The sequence below is a fragment of the Capsicum annuum genome, chromosome 9, assembly GCF_002878395.1.
Source record: "Capsicum annuum cultivar UCD-10X-F1 chromosome 9, UCD10Xv1.1, whole genome shotgun sequence".
Classification (NCBI taxonomy): domain Eukaryota; kingdom Viridiplantae; phylum Streptophyta; class Magnoliopsida; order Solanales; family Solanaceae; genus Capsicum; species Capsicum annuum.
The window spans coordinates 128,524,132-128,542,115 of NC_061119.1; the positions used below are offsets into that span (position 1 = coordinate 128,524,132).

Consider the following 17,984-nt stretch of genomic DNA (forward strand, 5'->3'; position numbering starts at 1 on the left):
ATCTTTAGATGTGGGTCAGTACCATGGAAAGGAACTGAGTATATGGGGGTGTATGCAGTTGTATAAACATCATCATCATAAATATTTATAAGAAATATGCAGGATGTATGAAATACTCACATAGCCTGAAGAAAATCATCATAATCATAAGAGGATGAAATAAGTACAATAACACATATGAGTCATCATATAATTTGTCAATCACTTTCAGTTCATTGAGAATATCAATTCTCATAATGTAAATATCATTTAAATTTTTTGAAAGAATAACTTTCACAATTCCACTTTCAAATCACTTCACCATTCACCATAGACACAAGGAAACACACACACGCTGGGAGATCCTATAACCAACATAAACCATGTGAGCTACATGAAGTCCAACGTACAACCCACGTTGGGGAGATCCACTCTATCCTTGCCATCAGAGTAGGACTATCGATATCAAATCCACATGAACCAGTGATCACTATATAAATCAGCCTCAAGCTCACTCCTACGAGGGCACATAGTTCTAGGGAAGTAAGGTTATTTTATAACTCCCACTCGGTGCTAAAAATTTCTCCCATACTTAGCTAAAATCATTTCAAAGACAATCCACAACAAAATAATTTTGGTAATATATAAATATACATTGGGAGCCATCATGCTTCCCATCTATCAAAATCAACCACATTGTGGATTTCTTTCACACTCGAGTTCAAAACAACTCCATTAAGACCAAAAGGTTAAATCATTCAAAATATCTCAAATATTCAACATCAACGTGCTTATAAAACATACTTTGTCAAAAAAACTCAATTTCCAATGGAGATTTACGACCCAAATATCAAAATCATGATAAATATTGTTCAAGATTCATGATTTATATCTTCACACATGTAAATTCATCTTTTAAAATCATAAACATCAATATTTCATAATAATCATCATAAGATATGGGTTCATACTTCAAATTTGTAAACGTCAAATAAAAATCATGCCTTTATAAAGAAAATTACTTTTGGGCATAAGAATGAAAGAGAGTTCTTGTTGAAAAACCTCACATACCTTGAATGATGAACTTTAGATCGATACTCATTTTTGAGATGTTAATCGTGCCTTTGAATGATTGTCTTGGAGTTCTTGAACTAGGAACTTGGAATCTTGAATAAATTTATAGAATTAATGGTGAACTTTGGAGGTTCTTGAAGTTTGATGTAGGAGCTTAGGGTTTTCTTTTTGAGGAAATTTGATGAAATATAACATATAATGCTTCTAATAGGCTTTAATATAGGGTTTGGATGGATTTTCGGTGAGGAGAAATGACCAAAACGCCCCTAAAAATCAAATAATTCTCGAATCTCTCCTTTGGTGAATTGGTTTGATAGTCTGAAGTAGATCAACCATAGCATTTTACTATGATATCTAAATTGGATGAAACCAATTTCATTGGAAAGAGGACTCGCAGAGATTTTCGTTGATATATAGTAGATCACCTAGATCATTATGTACAAGGAGTTATGATCATTTAAATTTGGTAAAAAAATACACTAGGCCTCAGTAGTTTTCCTGCATGATTTATTGTTCACTACTATTCATGGTTTGATCGAAATGTTCATAACTGGTTGCTCGGGTGTCCATTTTAGATGATCCAAATATTGTTGGAAAGATTATTAGATACTCTATGTAATGGTGGGTCATAATCTAAGACATTCTGCATGAAAAATTTATAATTTATTCTAGAAGATAGAACTCGACATGTTTACGCATAAAATTTTAGTGAAAAATTTCCCAGGGTATTACATTATCTAGGGGTAAATTTTAGTTTAGTGGGTGAGTTATGAGTCGTAGTTGGGCTTGACATAGAGGATATACATCAGGATATGCCCCATCTAGAGATAGCATTTGGTTACTCTTCCCCAAACCTTAGGTTGAGCATATTAGAGTTATGGGGCCTACTCTGGTCCTATAGAGTTCTTCTTCCCAGTCTTATAGTGGTTGGTAGTTCGATTATTAACCCACTTATAAGGTGCTCTTATGAGTATGCCTAGTGTTCCTCCAATTCTGAGTGTTGTACCTCCGTCTATGCTAGAGCCTGATTATGGTTTTCCTCTGATTATGAGTATAGGTCCTTTTGTACTGACATCTTTTAATGGTACTTCACAGACTCTGAGTGCATTTTCTTCTTCAGTTCCTATATCTAAGTGTGGTATTTTGAGATTTGGAGTCCAGCCTTTTTCTATGATTCCTCTTCAGATAGGTTCTCAGCCAGCCAAATTTACTATGCCTCCTATTATTATGAATACAGTTATTTCTTTTGGGGATCAAAAGAGGTTTAAGAGATTCACTAATTTAGGTCCTCATCGGTTCAATGGTGTTGTAGGACAGGATGCTTGTGAGTTCTTGATGAATTTTCATGAGAAACTGCATAATATTAGTTAACTAATCTTGGTTTGCTTGAGTCACATAGGGTTGGTTATACTACTTACTAGTTGAGAGATATATCCAGAGCTTGGTGGATGTTGCTTGTTGGTTGTTGACTTCTTAGTTCGCTAGAGATGGCTTGGGATTAATTTATAGAGGCCTTTTTGGACAAGTTTGTACCCATCAATTTGAGGGGTCAAATAAGAGATGAGTTTGATCACTTATAGCAAGGATCCATGACTTTTTTAGAGTATGAGGCATATTTTAATGCCTTTTCTAGATATTCTTATACTAGTATTTCCACTAAGTTTGAAAAGATCTAAAAGGTCATCAAGCGTTTGGATATTTTTCTTCAGGTTTCTAAGACTCAAATAAAAGTGTATGGGTCATTGTTTGAGAGGATTTTGGATTATGCTAAAATGATTGAGTATATTCTTTGAGCATCTTGGGGAGACACGAAGAAGGTGGGCCATTGGGGCAGGTTTATAGGTCATATTTCCAGGGGTATAGATTCTAGAGGCTTTCATGGATATCATAGTAGACTAGTGCAGGCAGCCTTGTATATTTTAAGTAGTGGGTCTTCTGGTTTTGTACCTTTGGATGGCTATCTTATCTCAGTCTTACCTCCTTCTATTGAGTCAAACCATAGAACTTGCTTTGTGTGTGATGAGGCTACCCATGTGTCCAAGGATCATCCCATCATAATTTTAGATTTTCTCCTATATCAGCTGTGAGAAGTAGAGGTTCTACTAGAGGTATGAAAGGTAGAAGTATTGGTACCCTTGGTGGTGGTTATAGTGCTACTTAGCTAGATAGTGGATGTGGATAGTGCGATGCTTTACAAGCGAAGACAAAGGCAAAGGTCTCTAATTCTATCATCACAGGTATCGTTCCTATTTGTTTTAGATCTGCATCTATGTTATTTTATTTGGGATTGATGTTTTTCTATGTGTTTACATATTTTTCTTTGTGTTTTGATTCTTCTTGTGAGCCTCTTTGATGTGCCTAACCTTATAGGATACTTTTTAGTTGTGGATAAAGTGTACTAAAATTGTGTTGTGATTTTTGCGATGCGTGAAACTTGGGTATATCTGATTATCCTTGATATGGTGGTGGATTTCAATATTATCTTGGGTATGGATAGTTAGCTAATTATCATGCTGTCCTAGATTATTATGCTAAAACCTTTACTTTAGCTTTGTTGGGTGTACCAATGATAGCTTGGAAGGGTATGCTTTATTTGGGTCCCAAAAGAGTTATATCTTTCCTTTAGGCTCGTCATTTGGTTGAGAGGGCATATTTGTCTTATTTGGCTCATATTTATAATACCAGTATTATTCCCCGCCTTCTTTCAATTTTCTTTGTGTTGTTCGTGAGTTCATGGATTTTCCCCCATGAATTTGCCTGGTATGCCTCCAGATCATGATATTAACTTTGCTATTCATATAGAGATGGGTAGCAAGCATATTTCTATCCCTCCTTATAGGATGGCCCCAGCTGGGCTGAAGGAATAAAAAGATGAGTTGTAGGATTTGTTGAATAAGGGATTTATCCAACCTAGCATATTACCTTAGGGTACGCATATGTTGTTTGTAAAGAAAAAGGATGGGCCTATGCGTATATGTGTAGATTATCGAAAATTAAACAAGGTAACGATTAAGAATAACTATTCTCTTCTATATATTAATGATTTATTCGATCAGCTTTAGGTTCCTACGGACCACCAACTAACCCCATTAATCATCAAAGAACCGAAGAAGATATAAACTTGGGTGGATCTTGGGCTACCCCCGGCCTACCTACTGTCGTAGAAAAATACCTGGAGCTCTCTCAATTTCAAGAGCTATGATAGGATCAAGAAATGGATCCCTGGACTAATCTCAAACAAAGGTTGATGGTCTATCCTTCCCCCAACCCCTAGGTCATCCTCGACCCCATATTAGAACTCTAGCAGCAGGCTTGGGGTCCTAATCACCGGCTCCCATATTTTTTAAGATTGATTTGAGGTTTGGGTATCACCAATTAAGTATTAGAGCTTTCGATATTTTGAAGATAGCTTTTCCAACTCGATACACTCAATATGAGTTCTTCTTTATCTTTTTTGGGTTGACTAATGCCTTTCGACTATATCTTGACTCTTTTGTTATTGTATTTATAGATGATATCTTGGTTTATTCTAAGAATGAGGCTGATCATGGGGAATATTTATAGATTGTGCTTCAGATATTAAGGGATGAGAAGTTGAATGCTATGTTCTCTAAGTGCAAGTTTTTGTTGGATTTTGTCTCTTTCTTAGGTCACATGGTAACCAAGGATGGTATTATGGTTAATCCAACCAAGATTGTAGTGGTTTGTGATTGAGCTAGGCCTACTTCTCTGATTGAGATTTGAAGTTTTGTTGGTTTAGCAGGCTACTATAGGTGTTTTGTTGAGGGTTTTTCATCTATTTCAGCTTCATTGACCAAGTTGACTCACAAGAGAATTCCTTTCACAGGTCCGAAGCTTGTAAGGAAAGCTTCCAAAAGCTCAAGGATTTGTTGCCTTCAGCACCTATCTTGACTTTGCTCAAGAAGGGCATAGGTTTTACTGTCTTTTTTGATACTTTAGGTATTGGTTTAGGTGTTATGTTAATGCAAGAGGGTAAGGTAATTTCCTATACTTCTGGTTAATTGAATCCCTATGAGAAGAATTACTTTACCCATGATTTGAAATTATACACAGTGACTTTTCCTTTAAGGTTGTGGAGGCACTACTTGTATGAAGTCTATTGTGAGATATTGTTAGATCATCATAGCCTTCAATATTTCTTTACCCAGCGAGATCTTAATAAGAGGCAACATCATTGGCTTGAGTTGCTTAAGGATTATGACTTGACAATTATCTACCATCCGAGCAAGGCTAATGTGGTTACGGATGCCTTGAGCTGGAAGTCGAATAGTATGGGTATCTTGGTGCATCTTTTGACTCAGGAGAGGCCTTGGTCTTTGAAGGTTCCGTCCTTGGATAGCCATAGGGTTAGGCTTGATGTTTCGACACCTGGGTGTGTTTTGGCATCTGTAGAGGGTAGATCTTCCTTGACGGAATAGATTTAAGCTCATTAGTTTGATGATGTTGGATTTAGAGTGATTCAGTATAAGGTGTTGAGTGGTGAATCTAAGGAAGCCTCGCTCGATCCATAAGGTTTCTTGAGGATTAGTGGCCGAGTTTCTGTGTCGAGACCCGAGTGTTTAGAATTAATAGTGGGGTGGTATGAGAAAGAATGTCATGGATTTTGTCTCTCGTTGCCTCTGTTGCTAGCAGGAGAAAGAAAAGTATTTGAGACCTAATAATTTGCTCATAAGTTTACCCATTCCCGAGTGGAAATAGGAACAGGTCACTATGGACTTTGTGAATGAGTTGTCTCATACTTCTCATAGTTCTAGTAGTTCTTAGGTCATTGTGGATTGATTGACCAAATCTGCCATTTCATTTTGGTTCAGGTTTTCTTCCATGCTGAGAGGTTGGCCAATATCTATATTCATAAGATAGTTCATCTTAATGGTGTGCCAGTGTCTATCATCTCCGATAGAGGTTCGATGTTCACATCTAACTTTTGAAAAAAAATTTAGGAGAATTTAGGTCCTCGGGTTGATCTTAATATAACTTTTCACCCTAAACTGATAATCAGTCGGAGTAGACTATTCAAGTTTTAAAGAATATGCCCCACGCTTGTGTAATGGACTTTGGTTATCAGTGGGAGTATCACTAAGCTTTGAAGGAGTTTGCATATAATAATAGCTACCATTCCAGTGTTGAGATGGCTCCTTTGGAGGCTTTGTATAGTCGGCATTGTCATTTTTAATTGGTTGGTTTAATGTTTCAGAGATTAGACCTCGAGGTATGGACTTGCTTTATGAGTCGTTGGATAGAGTTTGAACCATTTAGGATAAACTTTGAGCGGCTCAGAGTGCTATGTAGATTCTAGACTTTGTACCTTGAGATTTAGTGTTGTTGATCGTGTCTTCCTTCGTGTATCGCCCATGAAAGATGTGATGAGGTTTGGGAAGAGGGGAATGCTTAACCCTAGGTATATTTGACCTTTTGAGATTTCTTAGACTATTGGGGATGTGACTTATGAATTAGCATTACCTCCAAATTATCGCCGATTTATCTAGTTTTTCATGCTTCTATGCTTCGATATTAACTTGAAAACGTGTCACATGTTATTCTTTGGGATTCAGTCTAGTTCAAGAGTAGTTGTCTTTTGTTGAGGAGTCTATCTCCATTCTATCCAGGGATGTAGTGAAGGCATCGACCTATAGATGAGTGTACTTTGGAGGTCGAGTCTAATATGCGTAGTAGTTATCCCCAGCTTTTCACTGATTGCGGTATTTTTATTGCCCTTAGTTTGAGGACAAGCTAGATTCTAAGTAGTGGATGAAGTAATGACATAGCCTTTGGTGATTTGTGTGAAATATTTCTTTATGTGTGATTTCACAATATTACCCCTCCTCATGGTTGCATTATGGTATTTTTGGGGAGTGGGAATGATTGTCATGGTTCCTAATTTATTTCATTATAGTTTATCCGAGATTTTGATTTTTGATGTTCTTAAAGTCTTATTAGTTAATGTTGATCACCATCTTTTGATCTATGCGATAGATGGAAAAACAAACTGCGCCAGTAGATTCGAAACGTCGATTTTATGTTGGTATCATGGTTGGTGTAGTTTCATGACTTTTATAGCTCATTTTGACCCTCCATTAGAAAGTCATAAAAATAGGTCTCGGGGGTCAATTCTGTTAAAACAACGTTATTTCAAAAACATTATAATGCCATTAAATTTGGAGCATTCAATTTGATTGGGTAGCATAGTTCATTTGCATTATAGGGATTACGGATGAATTCCAAGGGGTCGATAGAGGCTTGAAATTCCAAGTCTCCACAATTGGTGAACCTACTAAAGCACCACTTTAGACGCTTTATCGACAGGTGCTAAAGAGCCACTTGGTCACTTTAGTGGCGTTCTTTAGAGAATGACTACCAGCTGGGCAAGGGCTCTTTAAAGGCCCTCGTCCGATTTAGTGGTGGGCACTAACGCGGTCCTTGTCTGCTTTTGCTACTTGACCGCTTTAGTAGTGATCCCTAAAGCACACTTGACTGCTTTAGCGGCACCAGGTACCTGGGTATAAATAATCTTTTTCTCAGTTTTTCTTTTCTATTTTTGAGACTTGGAGCTTGGGAAATGAGTTTTTGGGGATTTTCTTCCATTTTCAATTTTGGGTAAGCTCCAAATTTCTATTTCAACTAGTTTTCTTTGATTTTATCCTTTAAATATTATTTAAGCGCGAATTTAAAGGTGGAATTTGAAGATATTAGTCTGGAAGACCCAAATCATTCTTTCTTAAATTCAAACCCTACTTTCTTAAATTCAAACCCTAATTTCACACTATTTTTAACTTGTGTTTTCTCCAATAAGTTCCTTTAATCTTGGGGAAAATATTTTTGCACAAGAGACTGAAATAAACTGAAAGTTGAAGTATCTTAAAACATGAGTAACAAACATAATCTGATAAGTTGGTGAATCACTACACTAAGTTTCTTAAATCTTCACTTTTGTAGAATGATAGAACCGAAGTTGGGAAGCGATAGAACATGGATAATATATGTAAGTCTCAGGCAAAGATGAATAGACTGTAAAATCATATTAAGGGTTATGTATGGATACTCAGCATGAAGACATGAATATGTAAAACTGAGAATGCAAGACCAAGCATGATCATGTTTCTGAGATAATATGTAATATGAAAGACTAAAGTCTTTATAATTAAATAACTGAAAATCTGTAAACTTGGTCAAGCAAACCTAAACTGAAATACATTGAATACTATACTGAGACTGTAGGAGCAATCTATAACTGACTTTCCCAAATCTGAGCTATCGGGGTTCAACCTATAACTCTAATTGGAAGGGTCCTGGTACCTTGCCAAGGGTACTCACACTGGCTGATGATGTGGGTCCATAAGGCTGATGTTCTGAATAACGAGGGTGTCATGCCTAATTGACGGGGGACCCCTATTAATCAACGGTGGCACCATAGGTCTGGAACCTAGGGACTGCTACTAGCGCCTCAGGCCTAACTAAAGTGGGCGACACCATCCCTATGTTCACTCGGTACTAAGTGTTAGTCCTAACTGAATGACACTAAAATACTAACTGGTGCATGCACTGATAATTGATAACTGATAAGCTCAGGTCATGGTATTCTGAAAATATCAGTGCCAATGGATTCTGAGGTAATTATAAGCATACAAACTGATAATGCTCAACATTATTATGGTGTTCTGAATATGATATTAAACCGTGGATTGACTAACTTGTTACTTGAAAGTGGTAATAATGTAATATGTTTAAGTATCATGTGTTAATAAACCATCAGCACTGAATGACTGTAAACTATGATAACAAAGCTTCAAAACTATAGTATGAGATCATAGTTCAAAGACCCAAAACATAGACATTTCATCAAACATGTGAGAATCATGAACCCGAACATAGGAATCTGTTAAACATGAATGATTAACATGATTACATGGCTAAATTCATATATTGGGGATTTAACATGAAATTCACTTGAATATGACATGGGAAATTGGAACTTGAATCATGAGCTAATTTTGAATTTTCATGGAATCTTACATGGACACTTCAGAAAAATTAGCATGATATGTGAATTTTAGTATGAAAGCATACTAAAGGGACTAGCAATTTCTCATGAAAGTAATGGAATTCAAGATAAGACATCAAACTTGTAGTTGGAGACATGACTACATACAACTCTTATGATCTTTAGTCCCTTAATCACATGATATTTCTATATTTTCACACATATGGATTTGGGGATGAATTCTATCTTAAAACATGTAAATTTAACTTAAAAAGTCATGACACAAGATTAAAAGGTTAACCTTGTTCAAATCCCACATCCCTAAATTGAGGAATTCTTGAAGAAATCCTTGTAATTGAAGCTTGAATCCTTGTGTTCTTGAGAGAAAAATCTTGGATTATTGTTCTTGAAAAAGGAGAGGGGTTTTACGTGAGTTGATTTTAAGAAGATGGGCAAATAATTCCCTTTTGGGAGCTTTAATTCGTGCCTTAGGTGTTTAGGGATGAGGGGAAAGGACCAAAGTGCCCTTTGACCCTTAAGAATGTTGAAATAAAGGGGGAATACGCTCCACGTCACGTACCTTATCACGTTGGGAGAGAAATGCATTGCACCCCTCATCTCATTGAGAGAACGGTGCACCGCGGCTAAATCGCAGACCCTTAATACCTCATACGAAAAATGTCATTACATTTTTCTCGGGTATCGAATTAAGGTGAAATTGGTATCATTGGAAAGATAATTCAATAATATCTCATTTGGTGGGTCTTGAGCTAAAAAATTTCAGATATATAAAAATACTAGACACATTCAAAGTAGTGCCTTGTAGCACCGGATTCAAAGATTTGGCCAAATCAAAGGCTCTTAGCTCAACTTTGTTCTAAGTGATTCCTATGAAAAATTTTCACCTAGAAAGAACTTCACACACTAGGTAATGATCATGAAACATGTATTTACATAAAAATCATGGGATTAAAGTTTACACAAGCAGGAACGACGGTTTAAAGTCTAGCCCAAAAATGCGGAGTGTTACATTATCTCCCCCTTAGAATCATTCGTCCTCGAATGATAGATAGGATCTTGTTGAAGCCTTAGAAGTATGGAATAATATTCACATGATATGTATGGTAATTAAGGATATAGCTGAGATAAAGCATTATAACTTTATAATGAAACTGATTTCGAGGCTAACTTGACTTTAATTACTATATGGAGCTGATTCATGCTAAGAGATTAGAACTCGCTTGAAGGGTTCATGATACAATCCCACAAATAGAATGGCGAGGTGATAACTTATGCACTCATGGATCATGAGATAACAAGACTAATATCGTACAAGAGATACTGCACTGTTTGAGCTGAAACATATGGAAAACTGAGGTCATTCACTAAACACTTTTGAAATAAATCATGACTACATAGCTGAATCTGAAAAATGATGCATGAACTGAACTGAATTCATAACTTGCATGGATGTGAATGAATTACCTTATGAAATATCCATATTCATGAGACTTTAGATAGTATGACCAGATGGAAAACCATACGAACTTGTATGTCTGACTACAAAACTGAGTTGCTAGTTATATATACTAAATTATACTTGAAGCTTATACTCAACTGGAATATTCTAAATAAGATATCCAAGTAAGGAATCTTAATATGGCTATAACTCTATAACATGGAACGTAGGGCTGTGAAACATAAGATGGGATGCCACCACTTTGCCTTAAGTAAGGCAACTTCTAACGCTCAATCTTAGCCCTAAGTCTGAGTTGAACTACATACCTTCACTATGTTCAAGCCTAACTCGAAATCACCAGGTACTACACATAACGCTATAGCACCAATCTGAACCATGAATTCAATACCCCATGCATTTTCACAACTTCTCATCTCAAGAATAATCCTTCCTACCATTTCAATAACTAAATTCAACCTCTTACCAGGAATTCACTAGAGCACAATGCACCCATCCACTTATATACCAACATGGCATTCAAGTCTATCATTATAACCACATATGAACTTCTAGGCAAATACCTATAAAAACATCTTTCTCATATTCTATAAACCCCTATAAAAAAAAATTCTTGCACTATTCTTAAGAAGACACACATGGAATTCTCAACTAACCATGACATATATGAAAAGTTCAACCTCAATTATCCTTCATATTTATAGCCTGAGATACAACAAGTATGTAATAATCTCTCCCTAACATGAGGGATTTACTCTCTCCTCTCTAAATAATTACTCATCACCACTATCAATTCACAAAGGGAGGTCACTGAAGGATTAGAACATTAGGAATTGGAATATGAAAGAATACTATGCAGAACTTGGACACTTAAATGAGGTTGTGAGTTCTAGGAACTGAGCATACTATAAAGAATAAGTATATGAGTCATGAACTGCATGAACTAAGTTTGGAGTTCATAAATTCATGAAATATGATTCATACTGTTGATTGAACTTGAACTCTTTATACTAGGTTCTGGAAGCATACATGATTCTACAAAATGTGCATGGATATGAGATATGATCATGGAGCTGACATGTAAGGCATGAGTAGATATCGTGATGACTGGAGTACAATAATTTTCACCGAGATAAGAATGGGTTGGGTACCTTCCCCCTTACTGCTATTCTAGAACTCACTGGCATCATGACTAGAATATCAGAGCCTGACTTGGTTCCTTATTCCATATCTCCCTCTTAACTTTAAGCTATCATTCTAAGTTTGTGGGACCCTTCAGTAAACTCTAAATTGAACTGTAACCATTCTACTTTAGAGCTCGAGATATAACAATAAACATCAATACTAAACTCACCCTGAAAGAATGGACCTGAAAGTGTACAACCCTCTGCTAGTACTTTCTTCTAAGATACAACTCTTATCTTTCCATGGCCTCAATAGTCACCATCCAATAACTTAAAAACTTACTAACTTAGAACATTTAGGATTATCACCATACCATGAGATTCCACCATCTAGAATTTCAAACTCTTATTTCTATTTGCCTAATTATCAAAGATCCTACTTAGATTCTAACACGTAAAATTCATATTCACAAACTCTTAATAAACCATACTATTTCTGTCATAGCCTACTAGTATCACATCTCTAAACTTGTATTTGTTCCTAAACTATGAGAATTACCATTACACTTGAACATACCCTACATCAACAACATAAAATTTTAAATCGACATACTTAAATTCTTGCACGCACTATTTCAAGCCTACTGACTCACCATTCATACAACTGACACCATAGGTACATAATCTAATAAATCCAAAAAAATATTATTCCTACTTTACTACTACTAAACTTCTGTGTTCATGCTTCTAGCTCTAGATCGTATTCTATTAGAGGATTTAGGGAAGGGAATTGAGGGCACATCTGACTTTGGATTAGTGCACGGTTTTCATGAACATGAATGAAGTCTTTCAAACTATGGAACTTAAAAGTACTAATGGGTTACTTTAGATCCTATGTACAATCCCATAACTGTATGTGGGGACTATTTGAGAAAAATCTATCTGCAAAGGTTTAAACCTGGCCACTTCTATTACCTTAAGAAGAAGGCAGAGTTGGCAAGAATAAAATAACATAGGAATTTGCATAAATTTCTTTGAGAACACTTCTACTACACAATCTGAGACATAAAAGAAGGGAAATATTTCTTAAATACCTTGTAGCCTCTTGAAGAAAAGTACAGATTTCTTCGTACCATTCTGCAAGACTCTACTAGACACGACTTCATAGACACCCTAGTACAATTGAACTCTGGGCTCTGATACAATGTTTGTCACAACCCGAGACTATTCCTTAGTCGTAACATGGTGCTTGGAACAATAAGTGATCCCAAGCTATCCCACGAACTGGCATACTACTTGAGTAACCGATTTAGGATATATAAAATAGCTAAGTTTGTCGTGTAGAAATATCTTTATGACATAATCTCGATAAATAATACAAATAAAGTTTACAATTTGATAAAACTAAAAAGAGAATTGGAATTTACATTTTATGACTTTGAATGAATGTCTATGAAGGCTCTATAATACTGACTATAGATAATTGGGGCATGCCTCCAACTACCACTAATAAAAATATAAGAATAATAAAAATAAAGTACATGAACAAAATCATACTGGAGTCCCCGAAATAAGAGAACTCATCACCTATTGGCTGGAAGCTATAAACTATCTGACAATGATGTGTAGGCTATAACTGGTACCTATATTATTAGACAACGTGGCACATAGACATATATGTGGATCATTAATTTAGAATGTACTAAGACGTGAGGGTGAATGTAATAAGTAAAACTGAATTGATCCATAACCTTAAAATATGCATGCTAAGTGCAAGTGTACTCACCAAGAGATTGAAATAAACTAAAAGCTGAAGTATCTTAAAACATAAGTAACAAACATAATCTGATAAGCTGGTGAATCACTACACTTAGTTTCTTAAATCTTTACTTTTGTAGAATGAATAGAACTGAAGCGGGGAAGCAATAGAGTATGGATACTATATGTAAGTCTCATGTAAAGCTTAATAGAATGTAAAACTGTACTGAGGGTCATGTCGACATGAGCATGTAAAATTGAGAATGCAAGACCAAGCATAATCATATCTAGCTATAACCGACATGCCCCAGTATGAGCTATTGGGGTCCAACCTGTAACCCCAATTAGAAGAGAGTTGGTATCTTGCCAAAGGTACTAACACTAGCTGATGATGTGGATCCACAAGGATGATGTCTCGAAGGATAAGTGTGTCATACCTAACTGAACGGGGACCCCTCATAATCTATGGTGGTGTTATATGTCTAGAACCTAGGGACTGCTAGTAGTACCTCATGCCTAACTTATGGGGGAGACACTATCCCTACGTTTACTCGGTGCTAAGTGTTACTCCCAAATGAATGACACTAAAATATTAACTAGTGCATGGACCGATAACTAATAAATGATAAGCTCAAATCATGGTATTCTGAAAATAATAGTGCATACGAATTCTTAGGTAATTATAAACATATAAACTGATAATGCTTAACATGATCATGGTGTTCTGAATATGATATTAAAACTGTGGTTTAACTGACTTGTTACTTGAAAAATGGAAATAATATAAAACACAGAGGTATCAGGTGTTCATAACACGCCAACACTGAATAACCATAAAATGCAATAACAAAGCTTAAAAATTATAGTATGAGAGCATGGTTCAAAGACCCAAAACATAAAGATTTCATCAAACATGTGAGAATCATGAACTCGAATATGGAAATGTGTTAAACATAACAGATTAATATGATTACATGGCTAAATTCATAAATTGGGTATTTAACATGAAATTCACTTGAATATGACATAGGAAATTGGAACTTGAATCACGAGCTAATTCTGACTTTTCTTGCAATCTTATATAGACACTTCAATATATAAGCATGATATGTGAATTTGAGTATGAAAGCATACTTAACTTAGGGGAGTAGAAATTTCTCATGAAAGTAATAGAATTCAAGATAAGACATCAAACTTGCAGTTGGAGATATGAATAGATACAACTCTTATGCTTTTTAGTCCCTTAATCACATGATATTTCTATTTTCACACATATGTATTTGGGAATGAATTCTATATTAAATTATGTAAATTTAACTTAAAAATTCATGAATTTGGACATAAGGTTGAAAGGTTAACCTTGTTCAAACCCCACATACCTTAATTGATGAATTCTTGAAGAAATCCTCGAAATTGAAGCTTGACTCCTTTTGTTCTTAAGAGGAAAAGCTTGGAATATTGTTCATGTGAAAGGGGAGGGTTATTATGTGATTTTATTTAAAGAATATGGGCAAATAATGCCTTTTTGGGTGCTTTAATCCGTGCGTTGGATGTTTAGGCTGAAGGGAAAGGACCAAAGTGTCCCTTGATCCTTAAGAAGCTGAAATAGAGGAGGAATAAGCTCCACATCACATACCTTATTGAATTGGGAGAGAAACACATTGATCCCCTTATCTTATTAAAATAGCGGCACCCCGCAGCCAAATTGCGGACCCTTACTTCCTCACATAAAAAAAGCCATAACTTTTTGCTCAGGTGTTGGATTAAGGCAAAATTGATATCGTTGGAAATATAATTAAATTATATATCAATTTTTGGGTCTTGATATGAAAAATTCTACATATATAAAAAAATTATACATGTTCAAAATAGAGCCTTGTAGAATCGGATACAAAGATTTGGCCGAACCAAAGGCTCTAAGATAACGTTGTTCTAAGTGATTCCTATGAATAATTTTTCACATAGAAAATAATCCGCACACTATTATAATAATAATGACACATGTATTCATGTATAAATCATGGAATTAAAGTTTACACATATAGGAACGACGATTCAAAGTCTAGCTCAAAAATGCGGGGTGTTGCTGTCCACTTTGACCCCGATTAAAAAGTGGGAAATATGGGTATAATTGGACTTGTTTTGATGTATAGATTCTATATTTTTATATTTTATTTTATTTTTATGCCTTTCGGGAGTGGAAGGCTTTGTAGTTAGAGCTTCTTAGACCTTCATTATTCGAGGCAGGTTATGGCTTAACTTTCTTCTGACTAGGTTGGGTTGTTAATATTGTAAAATCATGCTATTGGTATGGGTTTTTATCATTAAAACTATGCTTATGTGATTTATGTGCCCTTGTGGGGGCCTATGTGGTTAATACTTGATGGTTTTAAGATATTATATGCTATGTGTGGCCGTGTGGGATCTTATATGATGTTATTGGCATGGTATTGATATATTTATGTTTGGTTGCACTTTTTTTGGCAGAAAAATTCTATATTTTTGGATTATATATGGTATCAATGACATTTTTTTTCATGATTCACTTGATGTTTTTTGAATTATAGTGGATCATAGATGCTTGGTTAATTTTAGTGGAATTTTCGCTCATATGGTTGGATATTGGTTAGATATTGGATATTTTAATTTTAATTGGTTGTTTGCATTACATCCTTATATCATATTCATTCATGAAAAATTTGTACCACCATGAAAATAATAAAAATACTTGAAACACTGGCTTTTTGTAAAAGAAAATATGACATCTTTAAAAACCCTCTATCGATGTATACGCCGGAGATGATTTATGGATATTGGTATTGGATATTGGTTGATGATGGGTCCTACCAGGAAGCATAGCTCATTAATTATGGGTTAAAAAACCTTCCATGGTTCCTATGTTTATACCTGAGCTCCATAGGTGTATACGGATGTTTTGCGACAACCTCGTGCATCATCGTCATTTATATCTTCATTGTACTCCATATGTTGTGCTTATTCTATGATTGTATTTTTGATTGTGACTTGATATGTGTCCATTTGTTCAATCTTCTTGTACTTATATTCAAGTATGTGTATAATTGTTATTCTTTCCCCTACCTATTGTTTTTATATATGTATATAGTAACTCTGTTAGTGGAGAAAATATAGGCTACCACTTGGGACATTGTTTGATTGCAGGTGATGTGCCCAAAGTTTGTGTTTATGTGCTTTATTTTCTACTTTACTTAGTTGTCCTATGATAACTACTGAGTACAAGTGGACTTTACTCATTCCTATTGCGCTCTTTCAGTGCATTACACGGAAAGCTAATTCAGGCGGTATTTGGAGTCTATTCGAGTTAGCGGTTGATCTATGTATCTGCAGTTGAACACTAACTTTTCTTATCTACACTATGTCTTATTGTATTCTGAGACAGAGTTTGTTTCCTTTTGGATATCATATGTGTATTTTAATTTTGAGTTGTATTAGTTGGTTCGTACACTATGACACTAGATTTCGGGATTTAGTTTGGTATCTATGATTATATTTTTGCTTTTACTATATATGTAAGGTTCGACTCTGTTCTAAGGGTCTTGCCTTAGGTTTTTATATTGGTTTATAATCTTATATCCATTTGGGTTATAAGATTACTTGTCAAGGCTTGTAGCAACAAGTTCTATCATGACCCTAGGTTAACATACAGAAAAAAAAATAATACCCAAATTCGAGACCTTAACATAATGTATGGCCAAATATATAAAAAAAAACAACTCCAAAATAGAAACGAATACAAGTCAAATCCCAAAATTTTGTGTCATAAGTAAAGAACAATAATAAACTGACATCGAATATGGAAACCCAACTCTATCTATTAAATGTAAAGTAAAAATAAGATAACGATACGATGGAGTAAAAAATATGTTCCTAATGTTGGAGCTCACCAGTACTTCAAGACAACCTTAACTCTACATGATCTCAAGCTCCATGGATCACATTAGAACTAGAATTTGCACGAAAAGAGTATAATAAACAGGAATGAGTAAGGTTCACTTGTACTCAGTAGGCATCGTAGGCCAACCAACCAAAGTAAAAAACACAACATTGTAAAAGTTACTATAAGCATGCTCCCACTTGCATACTAAAAAAGTTTCCAACAGCATCTCAAGTTGTATATCCTAAAAAAATAAATAATACAATATAACAATAGTATAAGAATAACTACACACAACTGTATACAAAAATGTAAAATTAAATAATTAGCAAAAATAGAAGATAAATGCAAACGATGCAACGTAGTGGTATGATAAGGATGGAATGTGTCAATTCACCTTGTGTACACCTTCCAAGCATAATCTTCCAGGATAGGATACATGGAGGGCTTGCAATCCATATACTATAATAATCTCGTATCTCAATCAACCTTACTAATACATCCCTCGGTCAAAGCATTTTATAAAGTATTTCATTTTTTTCTAAATTAGTGCTTCGTATTAGTACCAGTTTCATGAATATGATGAACAGGATGAGTATGAATGCCCGTAAAAATAATGTCATGTAATGAATTAGATCAATTATGATATAAATAATCTCA

At 35.1% G+C, this 17,984-nt stretch overlaps 1 long non-coding RNA gene across 1 annotated transcript in view; it reads left to right on the top strand.

Annotated features, from left to right (window-relative positions):
• LOC107842493 overlaps positions 1-17,002 on the top strand; it is a 32,378-nt gene extending 15,376 nt beyond the window's left edge. The window contains exon 2 of the long non-coding RNA XR_001665804.2: positions 16,704-17,002. This is a non-coding gene — a long non-coding RNA (uncharacterized LOC107842493). The remainder of the gene's footprint in view (positions 1-16,703) is intronic.
• Positions 17,003-17,984: the final 982 nt, after the last annotated feature.